This window comes from Ictidomys tridecemlineatus, chromosome 11 (genome assembly GCF_052094955.1).
Source record: "Ictidomys tridecemlineatus isolate mIctTri1 chromosome 11, mIctTri1.hap1, whole genome shotgun sequence".
In the NCBI taxonomy this organism is placed as follows: Eukaryota; Metazoa; Chordata; class Mammalia; order Rodentia; family Sciuridae; genus Ictidomys; species Ictidomys tridecemlineatus.
The window spans coordinates 20,676,691-20,687,001 of NC_135487.1; the positions used below are offsets into that span (position 1 = coordinate 20,676,691).

At 50.2% G+C, this 10,311-nt stretch overlaps 1 long non-coding RNA gene across 1 annotated transcript; it reads left to right on the top strand.

Moving 5' to 3' along the window:
* The first annotated feature begins 3,698 nt into the window (after positions 1 to 3,698).
* On the top strand, positions 3,699 to 5,307 carry LOC120890904 (uncharacterized). Its single transcript, XR_005735374.2, has 2 exons — positions 3,699 to 3,786; positions 3,988 to 5,307. It is a non-coding gene; the product is annotated as an uncharacterized LOC120890904 (long non-coding RNA).
* The last annotated feature ends 5,004 nt before the right edge of the window (positions 5,308 to 10,311 follow it).

Sequence of the window (10,311 nt, forward strand, 5' to 3'; positions counted from 1 at the left end):
GTCGGTGGGTTAAACTCTGTATTTGATCGTGGTCTGATGGGGGAAGCCAGAGCCTTCCTGGGGTGCTGTGAAGGGGACTCCAACTCCTAGAGGATGGGAATGTTAGGAGTGTTTCTTCCCAAGCAACCTTCACCCCTGAGCCCCATGCTCGATGAACACCCAGGAACTCAGGGAATCTATTGATGGAGGAATCCTGGAAAATCTCAGGGGTCATTCTCCTTTGGGGGCCAAGAATGACCTGGGAGAAAACTGCTGTTGAGATGGGTTCCCAGGTTCAGTGGGGACGATGGGACTTGAGAGGAGCAGAGACCAGGGGACGGTCCACTGCCCAAATCCAGGAAAGGGCAGTAGGGAGCACAGAGGCCAGTGCCTTCTGCAGGGGTGGCCGCAGCAGCTGACCGTGGTCTCCCTGGGGGAGAATGGACAGTCTACTAGAAGGTTCCCTGGTCTAACTGAAAACAAACAAACCCCATCCACAGCCCTGGTGATCCACACAGGCCTTGGCTGGGGGCTCGGCACCTGGAAGGGAATTCCGTACCATCATTGCCAGGGCAACCTGTCTTCCTCCTCACTCCTACCAGGACCCGTGGCCAGCTCTTTAATATGCCCTGGGATAGGAGATCCACTTCGGGAATTAGACACTGAATCTAATTTGACATTGACTCCAAATGCCACTGTCATTCTACAAGGTTGTGGTGGCTGGTGGCACATGGACTCAAGCCCCAGTCAGAGAGAGCCCAGCTGGTCCACCCCTACACTGGTGTCCCTGCACCCTGGCCTCACGGTTGTAGCCAGTCCACTCATTAAGCTGTCCCTGGAAGCAGTAGAGCCGTAACTGGGCAGGAACCCTTCAGGGTCATTCTGGGTGCAGTTTTGGAGGCTGAGCGTGGGCCAGTTTGGATTGAGGAATCCAGAGCATCGGAACCAACAAAAATCTCCCCCTCCCCCCTTGTTCTAGGAGGGAGAGACACCATGGAGGAGACAGTTTAGACTGTTCTCCAAAACCAAGGTCTCCACTCCAGGAGAAAAGAGCCTTATCATGACGGTGGGCAAGGAATTTACCAAACCACACCCAGGACTTCAGTCCCAGTAAAAACAGAGACCAAGCCCAACCCCCCTCCGCACAGCTCACTTCCCTTGGACGGAGCTCTGTGCAGTGACGGGGACTTACAGCTGAAGTGTCATGGGACAAGGACCCCATCTAAGGAGGGGTGCTTAAGGATCTGGGAGGCATCGAAGAAAACAAAAATAAATAAATGCATAAATAGAGTAATTTTAGCCGCCAGCAGCTATGGCTACATCAAACGTTGAACATGCTAAACATTTAAATAGCGATCCATTGAGCGCTCCCCCTGAAGTTTGATTTTTTCAATCCCAGTGTCTATTACTGGACATATTATGTCCGACTTTGAACAAAAATTACAAGTCACGCTGGAAGACAAAACTATGGATCTAAAGAGACAAAGGAATCCTTAAGGATCAGGCTCAGATAAGAGGTAGGTTTCAGGACTGTCCACAGAGTTTCAAACAGCTGTGAGGAATATGTGAAGAGATCCAACAGGAAAATCAGCAGTAGGCGAGAACAAATGGGTGTTGTCCTCAGGGAGCATCAAAAGGAAATGCCCAAAATCAAGAACACGGAAAGCAACGGGAACGTCACTTGGAGACGCATCAGTGGACTGGATACATCCTGGGAAAGGGCGGAGGAGCTTGGAAATGAGACAACAGAAACTTTAAAAACCAAAATGCAAAGGGGAAGAGGAATGAAGCAGAACAGGACACACAAGGGGCAGATGTTTCAAAATGGGTGATGCAGGTGGTTAGAGTTACCAGAAGGAGAGAAGGGAGCAGGAGAAGTATTCAAAGTAACAATGGCCAAGAATTTTCCAAAATTAGTGACTGATCTTTGACAAAGTTTCAAAAGCAAGTCAATGACTAAGGACGTCCCTGTGCCATGGGTAGTGCTGGGACAATTGGACATCATGGTTTTTTTTTTTTTTAAGAATGAGCCCTACTCAGCTCTTTCCTCTTTCATGAAAATGAACTCAGTGTGAAACACGAAACCACAAAACACCCAGAAGAAAACATAGGGGAATGTGTAGGTGGCCTTGAGTTTGGAGATGGGTATTTATATATGACACTAAGAAAGCCTGATGATCCATGAAAGAAAAACATTGGTGTTGGATTTCATTAAAATTAAGTGTTTCTGCTCTCTGTGAGGCAGCTGAAATAATCAAGTCACAGCCTGGGAGGAAATATTTGCAAAATACATACCCCAGAAAGAACATGGTCCAAAATATATAAATAACTCTCAAAATTCAACAATTTTTCTTCTAATTAAAGGATGGGCAAAAGATTCAAACACACTCATCAAAGAAGACAGAGGGGAAATAAGCACGTCTGCTCAACACCATTTTTCATGAGAGATCTGAAAACTAACAAGAGCCCTCCACAAACCTATCAAAACAGGTAGAATAACAAATAAGGAAGTTGGTAATACTAAATGCTAGGGGGTGCAAAACAAGGGCAGCTCTCACTCACTGGTGGTGGAAAGTGAAACGGTGCAGCCACTTTGGAAGAGTCGGGCTTTTTCTCACAAAGCTAAGGAGAGCCTCGCCCTGGGATCGTGCTCCTAGGCATTTACCCAGAGGGTCTGAAAACTTACCTTTACACAAAAACCTACTCGCAAGTATTTACAGCAGCTTTATTTATAATTGAAAGGAAAGTGACCACAACACTCGAGCAACCCAGAGATCTTTTTGCAGCAGTGCAACAAAGGAGAAAAGAAAGAGAGAGAGAGAGAGAGAGAGAGAGAGAGAGAGAAGAAAGAGAGAGAAAGAGCAAGTAAGACAGAGAGAGCAGGAGAGAGAGACAGAGCAAGAGAGCAAGAGAGAGAGGGCCCCGGCAGGAGGGAGTTTTTATAGCCCAAATCTAATGGGGCCTCTGGGTCTGCAAGCTGCCTTTTTGGCACAAGCGGCGGTCGAGTGTTCAGCCTTGAGCGGGGTGGAGTGTTCAGACTTGACTCAAACAGGTGATAAAGGACCAGACAGAGGAGGTGCGTGGGCCATCCTGCAGCAGCTAACATTTGTTCAGCCTGCCTGCACCTAACAATAATCACCCAAAACGGGAAGCAATTAATAAATATGTCCCGAAGTAAGTGAATGAAAGCCGAGTAGTACCTTCAGACTGTGGAGCGTGATTCAGAGATGAACACACAGATGGCTTCCACCAGCCACCCCAAGACGAGGGTCACCCTTAAACGCTCTGCTGGTGGGAGAGGCCAGTCTGAAGGGCGCACGTCACGTGCGATTCCAGAGAAACAACATTCTGGAAACGTTAGGACCATAAAAGAGCAGTGTTGGCCCAGAGGTGGCCAGGGGCAGGCCGGGGCCGGGAGACTTGAGGGCAGGGAGGCTGTGACTCCCGCAGGGCCCGCGTGTGACGCCATCCAGTCGTCAGAACCCACAGCACTCGCCACCCCCAGCCAACGTGGATGGACGTGGATTTTAAAACAGCACTAAGGTGATCAGAGGGTCCCAGGGAGGGACACACTGTGATACAATCTGGGTCACAACTGGGCGAAACAAGGGCAGGGCCAGGCAGCCCTGGGCGGGATGGCGCCTGAGGACCCACAGCACACAGCCACGTCGCCACGTCGCCACGTCGCCACGTCGCCACGTCACACGTCATCACGTCACCACGTCATCACGTCACCACGTCTCCACCGTGCTCTGACGCAGGAGGGAGGCTGTTCCGCCACGTGTGAGTGAGCGGTTCTGATGCCAGGTGCGTGCGGGTGCTGGATTGAGTGATTAAGTCACTGGGCAGCGGACGGTGGGAGCCGGGTCCTCTCGGTTGGGCCGGGACCCTACGCGGCAGCAAGGACAGGGGCTGCAGAGGTCCCCACGGTGAGCTGGGTTGGAGACATCTGCACGATGCAGATGGAACGTGGGGCGGTAACTGTCTGTGGGATGTTTATGGCTCCAGGTGCGGACGCCGGCGAGGGCACAGCACCCTCCCTCTCCATGAGTGACGCCTCGTAGCCAGAAACACGGCCGCTGCCCGGATCTTGGTCTCGTGTGTTTCTCCAGTACCAAGGGGCTCCTTGGAGAAACGGCCGACTCCGGGACCGAGACGGAAAGCGCTGGCTGAGCCCAGTCCCCCTGGACTGCCGGAGACGGAGGACTGAGCTGGGCACTCAGGCTGCACACAAACCCACGGGGATGGAGGTGGGACTGAGGGACACAGGGAGGACAGCGGAGCAAGAAAAGAAACAAAGTGGCATTGGATCACACCCCAAGTCCAAATAAGCACCCGGAGGCCAGGCTGGAGTATGACGGAGCAAGTTAATAAGTGGGCCGGAAGGGGCGAGTCTCCCAGGAAGGATTCAGGGCTGTGTAGGTGCCCCACCCTCCAGAGGACAGCCGCGTCCCCACTCCTGCGCTGCACGCTCCATGCCGACCACTCCAGAGGGCACACTGGGGACCGGGTAGGGGACCCTGACTTCATGGTGGAGAAGCCCCCAGACACCACCTCAGCCAACCCAAAACCTGGGCCCTGCAGGTCCCGTGTGGGGAGATGACACTTTTCCTCTGTGGCCTCCGTCCCCACACCAGGACCCTAGTCTCGCCATGAGAAAAAACGTCACACACACACCCACACCCACACCCAAGGCCGTTCTACAATATGCCCAGCCACACTCCTCCAAACCGTCAAGGTCAAAAACAAGGAAGGTCAGACACTGTCACAGCCAAGAGGAGCCTAAGGGACACAAGGAGTGTTGGGGTTTAGATATGAGGTGTCCCCAAAAGCTCACACGTGAGACCATGCAAGGAAGCTTAGCGCTGAAGTGACCCGTGACCAGAGCCTCGACCTCACAGCGCATTGACCCACTGTCAGGAATGAACTGGGTGGGAACCGCAGGTCGGGTGGGACCCAAGAAGTAGGTCACCGGGGGTGTGCCTCTGGGGCTTATATTTTGTCACCAGGGAGCATAGTTCTCTCCTGGTACCATGTCCTGAGTTGCTTTCACCCTCCAGGCCCTTCCACCATGATGATCTGCCTCGTTCCAGCTCAGAGATCTGGACTCGCCATCAGTGGACTGAGACCCTGAAACCACAAGCCAAAATAGGCCTCCTCAGCTGTTCTTTCTGGGACTTTTGGTACCAGTGATGGATGGACGGGTGGAAAGCTGACTGAACAAAGACTAAACATAAGTGGTATCCTGAATGCAACCTAGGAAAGAAAAATATCACCACATAGAATCTGAAGAAATCAGAATAAAGCACGGGCCATGGTTCATAAGAATGTGTGAATATGGTTTATTAATTATAACAAATAAACCATAACAATGCTAGATATTAATTACGGGGGAAATTGGATGAAAATCATATGACACTCCACACTACCCTTTCTTTCTTTCTTTTTCTAAGTCTAAAGCTGTTCAAAATAATAAAGTATATTTTTAAGAGAAAAAATTAGTTAAAACTAAATTTTTAAAAAATGCACATTCTCAACCCTTCTAAAGCAACCGTTTCTGAAAACTTTGGTTGCTTCTACCTCCCTTTCTCTCTAGGCTTTCCGGACACAGTTATTATTGATGTGTGTGTATAATTTCGTATCCTGGGGTGTTTTTGTTTTCCTTCCTTTAACATGACATTACAGCATTAAGCAATCTCCATGTGGCTGTGTGTGTAATCACTGTTTTTAGTCACTGTGGAACATTCTGCCAAGCGGTGAGTCAGTTTAATTAACTGAATCCCTCTGTGGGTTGATCTGGATGTTCTCAAATCGTGGCTGTTCTGGGTGACCTGGGGCTTGCAGCCTCCGGGGAGAGTATACAGGACTCCTCAGACCTCGTTTTTTTTTTTTTTTTTTTTTACTTTGAAAATATGCAATAAATATGTCACCGATTCATTGAGCTGAATCCGATGGGGCACAACCAGAAGATGGGTGTCACCTCCTCTGAGCCCTCTGGGGACATGGAGACTGAAGCGGGCCTATTTTGCCCCTGCACCGTATTCCAATCACTGGAAAGGGTTTTGCAGAAGAGGAAGTTTGTTTGCAAGTCGCCCCACATGGGGAGGGAGACCCCAGCCTGCAGTCTGCCTCCCTGGAGATAGAGTTAGGGGTATCTGTGGAGTAAAGGAGGGGATTTAAGATCTGAGGAAGGGAGATCAGAAGTGGGGGAAGAAATGACGTGCACATACGTAATCCAACTTCGTGGCTCTTCGTGGGACACTTGTTCAAAAATGGAGGCATTGGCATGACCCGAGGGTGGACGTTTCGGCCTCCTGATGTCAAATGGTCACCCATCGGACACACGAGCAGGCCCAAGTGGGGCTGGTGGTCTCCAGTATCTGAAAAGGGACCAGGCAACCGTCCTCACCTTGACCCTCAAGTCAGAGGGAGACTGCTACCACGGACAGCCACGGCCAATGTCCACCCACCCTCTGGCGTTCCACGTTCCCCAGGCCTGGGGACCCCAGTGACTCTGTGTCTCAGTGTCAGGTAACAAAACAGAGGCACAGAGAGGTCGAGACCAACCTGTGGCAGGCCCCACAGAACCCAAAGTTGGCTCTCTGAAAAAATAAAAATTAAACAGAGAAGACTGAAGAAAAAGAACAAGGGAGTGAGAATAAACCATCTAAATGACAGAAAAGGGAAATCAATGCGGAAATTAGAGACAAAAGTAATCCAGGATTGTAGCTTCCTAGAAAAATACAGCTTCCAAAATGGACCCCAAAAGAAAAATTTGAAGTCTCCATGATTTTACAGCCATTAAGGAAATTAAATCAGCAGTAGAAATCTTCCCACGAATATAACACCTCATCAGGTGATTTTCTACCTGAGTTCTCTCAAACATTAAAAAAGAAAAAAAAAAAAGGGATCACGAAGACACTTGCATTTGGGAGACTAACCCAACCTTGGATCCATAGTCAAACCCGAAACGGAACACGGGAGAGCACGCATTTAAAAACGCAAAGAGCAAAAGCCTTTTTAAAATGTAGCATGAAAATTCCAGCAGTGAACAAATGGGATAAGAAGAGGGTGAGTGTTTTGTTGTTTTCCTAGGAAGGTGATGTCGGTTTAATATTGGGATCCTAATTAATGGAATTCATCACGTTGGAGACATTTTCAAAGCGGATGATCCTCTGAGCAGATGCAGAAAAAGCGTTTGATCAGAGTTGGCATCCGTTCATGATAAAACTCTGAGCAAGCTAGGAAGGAAAGGAATAAAAATATTTCACTTTTATTCCAAAAAAAAAAAAAAGAAAAGTAAAGTAAAAAGGTCTGGCCAGCATCATATTTTGTAGGTGAAACGTGGAAAGCTTTTCATTTGAGATCAGGAACAAGGTTAGGGTGACCGTCACACCGCTGCTATGTGAGTGTCCACTCTAGACCACCAGCCAGAGAAAGAAATGAAAGGTATGTTGGCTGCAGAGGAGCAGGCAGAGTCTCCTTACCCACACAGGCTGTCCTTGGAAAGCCCAAGAGTGTACAGATAACGAGGGGGCTTTGAACACGTTTTCTAGATTCAAAATCAATAGAAAGAAAGAAAGAAGCCATTTGCAATGGGAAAAAAATGCAAAGTTTCTAAGACAAATAATAAGTCTCACAAAAGCTGCAAATCTCTCTATGCAGAAAATGAGCGTGGGGTCCACCCTGACTGGGACCTCTGCACCAGGCAGCATTTCATAGCAGGGGTGTGCTCCTGTCTCCCCTCTGCTCTGTACCTGAGGTCTGTGTTTTCATCCTAAACAAGAGACACTATGGGATTGGTCAGGATTCTTGCCTGTTGAGTCTGACCGACCCAGCATTCCTTGAAAGATTAATATTTGCATAATGCATTCGCCAAACACTGTTAGGCTCGCTATCTGTTTCCCAAGAGCCCAGAGAAATGCATAATAATCTTATTTCTAGTGGCCTGCAGAGTCTAGAGTCAGGGTTGGGTTCCAAGATGCCCGCCCTGGGCCCACTGACCTGGGAAAACTGCAGAGCAGGTTCAGGGACGTCTACTGAGCGCATGCCAGGAGCCAGAGGCATGGTGACATGCACAGTGGCACTAAGCTGTCCCTCTTGGAATCCTGTCTCCTAGAGAATCCACACGGACTGTCAGGCGGCTGGATGATGCTGAGCTCAGAGGAAGGGAGCCCAGGCCAGCCTGGAGGAGGGTCATCCAGATAAAGAAACCCGGAGTGAGGATGAGCAGGGAAAGAAGAAGCATCCAGGCCTGGGAGGCAGGACTCGGAGCAGGGAGGGTGGGCGGAGGTGAGGTGTGGGAAGCCGGGAGCTCAGAGCCGGCCCTGCAGAGCCCAGTCACCAGGCTCCTAAGAGCAAGGGGCAGCTGCTGAATCAAGGGAGTGACAAGCCAGCTACGTGCTTTGGGGTGCAGAGCTGGCAGGATGGAGTGTGTGGCTTGCAGCTGACTCTGAAGTCTGCCATCGGGGCCACGTCACAGGGCACCATGGTACACATTTTGTGCACATCTAGAATCTCACAGGCTTAATCCCAGCACCCTTCAGGACCTTGCCCAGCAGAGACAGACCCAGTCCAGCAGCTGAGGCCTTTAACAGGGGGACAAGTGGCCCCAGGGCTGGGGAAGAAGCTGGGGATCTCTGGGGCAGAAGTGTCAGGGTCTCGGCGCCCAGGACTCTTATCTTTCTGCTCTGCCTATGTCTACCCCTTTCTGAAAGGTGTCACTCCACCTGGAGCCGGTCACCACTAGAGCAGAAAGGGAGACCCGGCTATTGCCTCCGACCCCATGATCCCCAAAGCTTCTGCTGAGAACTCCAGAACATTCCAGGGAAGGAGCCACGTAGCTTGCGGGGGACACTGTGTCCAAACAGCTCCCCCTCCAGGAGATCTTACCTCTTTTAGAAAAACAAGCACCGGAGGAGTTGGCTGAGTCACCAGGAGCTGTCCAGGAACATGGACCCCAACAGTGGACGATTAGCCAAAGGATGGACCCTGTCCCCTCCTGTGCTCACAGCCACCTGAGACCCACAGCCCAGATCCAGCCCTGCTCTGGTGGCTTCAGACAAGACCTGGCTGGCAAACCCTTCAAGGCAGCCAGTCCACATCTAGGTACTGACCCTGACCCTGGAGAAGAGCTGTCCCTGCGCCCAGGAGAGAGGCACAGGATGGTTTTGAACCATAGGGATGTTTACACGGGAAACAACCTCCGTGTCCACTAGTGGGGAAATGGAGATGGCGAAGGAGAGAGGAAGGGGGGCAGAGAGGGAGAGGGAGAGGCAAAGAGAAGAAGGGAAAGAAAGAGGGGGCTGAGAAAACCCCAAACCTCTAAATGAGACACACGGTCTCATCAAAATCAATGAGTTCCCCAGTATGTCCTGAGGTACAAAGATCGTCTCTGACACATTGTTAAGTGGCCAAAGAGCACGCACACAGTATGATCTCTTTAGTTTTTAGATACACAGAGTGCGGGGTAGACCCACCCAGGCATGTGTGCGTGCACGTAGGCTCAGAGAAAGGCCAGCAGCTGCTCCGGGTGACGCTGAGAAGAGGGTGACGATGGCAGCAGGTGGAATCTGGGGACAAGTTGTCGGGAAGGGTGGCCCAGAGTATATGATGACTACATAAGAGTGCCTGCATATAGCACTCGTATAATAAGCCATCATTTTAAATGAACGAGGGAATAGGAAATGGTAAGTAATCTTGCTTTTAATAGAAAAAAAAGCCATCAAAATGCTAAATGCAAATACGTCGACAGGGAACCGACTAAAATAAATGATGGAATCTGCTGTGATCGATCACCAGGCAGCCACGGAAAGACGGAGCAGACTGACAAAGGGAGAGATCCTCAGACGAAAAGCAAAGTGTGAGTTAGCATGGACCAAATTTCCCTGTTTGACGAGAGAAAGGAAACAGGCTCGGCCCAGTAGGATTCCAGCCACGGGAAGAATGTGGGAGTTGGCAACACCCAGGCCTGGGGTGAAGCTCGCTGAGGTTATCAAGGGTCACGAGAGGGTCATGCCACTGCCCTGGTCTCCCCATCCCAAAAACTGAGTCTACCTCACGGGGTTGGTTGGAGAGTCTGGGAAGTAGGTTAAGAGATCAAGGACAGGAACGAGTCGTGGGATTTTTAAAATTTTTTTTTTAATTTTTATTTTTTGGTACTGGGGATTGAGCCCAGGGGCACTTGACCACCAAGCCACATCCCCAGCACTTTTTATATTTTATTTTGAGACAGAGTCTTGCTCAGTTGCTTAGGGCCTCGCCAAATTGCTGAGGCTGGCTTTGAACCTGTGGTCCTCCTGCCTCAGCCTCACAAGTCACTGAGCTCACAGG